We start from the raw sequence: 2,268 nt of genomic DNA, 5'->3' as shown, positions 1-2,268 counted from the left end.
AGCCTGGGCCTCCAGCCTCTCAGAGCCAAGCCCCAGCTTTCCCAAGGGGCAGGGATGGGGGAAACTGCGTCTGCCTGGAGCCCTGGCTCATCTGACAGATAGTCCCCCCTCTAGACCCAGGCCTCCAGCTAGATACAACCCCTAACAAGTCAGATCACCCTGGTCATGGACACACTCATTTCCATGAGCAATTTTTCTTGCCTGTAAACCTCTTCTTTTATGCAGCAATGAAATGATATTGTGATTGATTTTCTCTGTCTGGGTGTCACGGCACATTTAGCACCCTGTAAACCCAACAGACGAAGGTGCTGTCTCCCAGGGATGCGTCTGAGGACTCGCCTTGGAGCAGGGACTGCCCAGTGCTCCTTCAGATAAGAGAGGGAGACGGCACAGGTCCTGGGTCCATCGCTGATATACTGGGTCCATAAATTCCTAGACACTCATTTGAGAAATAGAGGGGAAGACCCAGGAGTTTGGTGTGGGGGAACACAATAGGAAGTAGAACAGAGAGGAGAAGACCCAAGGAGAGACCCCCCAGAGAGCAACAGAACTCATATGCTCTAAACTTGCCAAGTGCCAGGCCTGGACACAGCAGTATCGCACACACCTCACTGCAGAGGGGCAGCGATGCCAGAAAAAGGATCAGCCGGGGGTGGGGATAAGGGTCTGCTTGCCTCCCAGCTTCACTTTAACTGTCTCCAGAATCAGGGCAGGTTAATGGTAAAGGGGATGGAGGGAGAAGCTGTCTAGGAGATGGCAACAGCCCTCAGAGGTCAGAGGAGAGAGGCAGAGTTCAATCACAGAGAGACCCAGTCCTAGCATCACTGCTCTGTGGTTGGTGATCAGTACAAGACTTAGCCGCAGCAGCAGCAGCAGCAAGACCCTCTGAGAATAGGGCTGTCATCCCCAATCTACAAGTGAGATCATCGAGGCTCAGGAGAGCAAAATCCCTGGACAGTTAACCGATGCAATAGCCTGAAAGGTGGTCCCCAAAAGATATTCAGGCCCTAATCCTCAGAATCTGTAAATGTGACATTGTTTTATAAAACTGTATTTTCAGATGTGACTCAATTCAGGACTATGTGGGACAAGGTGATAGTCCTGGATTGTCTAAAAGTGAAAGTGTTGGTCCATTCAGTCATGTCCGAGTTTTTGCAACCCCATGGACTGTAGCCCACCAGGCCCCCCAGTCCACGGAATTCTCCAGGCAAGAATACTGGACTGGGTCGCCATTCCCTTCTCCAGGGAATCATCCCAACCCAGGGATCGAACCTCGGTCCTCTGCATCGCAGGCGAATTCTTTACTGTCTGAGCCACGAGGGAAGCCCCCCACCCCCATCACATGTCCTTGTGAGGGAGAAGCAGAGATAGACACGGAGACAGAAAGCAATGGGACCACGGAGACATGGACTGTGCTGATGCAGCCACGAGCCAAGGAATGCCAACAGCCACCAGAAGCTGAAAGAGGCAAGGACAGATCCTCCCTGGAGGAAACATAGCCCCACCAGATGTCAGACTTCTGGCCTCTAGAATTGTGACAATAAGTATCTGTGGTGTTAAGACACCCTGCCTGTGCGGTAATTTGATAGCAGCCACAGGGGATAAACAGATGTTGGCTGAAGCTTTGCTCTTGGCTAATAAAAAGGCAAGCACCTCAGAAGGAGAAAGACTTTGTTCTTCCTAGTCCCCTCTCCTCCTTCAGACCTGGAATGTGGACAGCAGCTCCAAAAGAGAGCTGTCATCCTATGACCTTGAAAAGCCAAGAAAGAGACTGACAGCCTCGCCCCAGGACAGCAGAGCCGCCAGATGACAGCAGTGGGCTTTTTCAGCCCTGGACACACAAGACTGTTCAGCAAGCCCTCAACTACTTAACTACTGCCGTCAATTTTTCAGTTGTTTGTAACACAAACCGTAACTGATAACCACCAACCTGAAATTACAACTGTTGACACGATGACGTTTTTATTTCTGTCCATTTTTCTAATCAGGTATAATTTTTAAATACAAGCAGACAAAAGTATCATACCTGAAATTATTTTATTATCATGCTAATTGTCTGTCTCTCCTATAGAAGAAAAGCCTCACAAGAAAGATAGTGTATCTCATTATGATTTTATGCCCTGTACCCAGAACAATGTCTGGCATATCTAGATGTTCAATAAATGTTAGCCAAATCAATGAATTAATTAGTGAGTGAATGAACATTTTAATGTGAACCCTTCCCCTGGTCATGAAATTATTTTCCAAAACCCGGTTTTTTTTACGATT

Source organism: Oryx dammah, unplaced genomic scaffold (assembly GCF_014754425.2).
Source record: "Oryx dammah isolate SB20612 unplaced genomic scaffold, SCBI_Odam_1.1 HiC_scaffold_6, whole genome shotgun sequence".
Lineage (NCBI taxonomy): Eukaryota > Metazoa > Chordata > Mammalia > Artiodactyla > Bovidae > Oryx > Oryx dammah.
Note: the sequence above shows the minus strand (reverse complement) of the source record.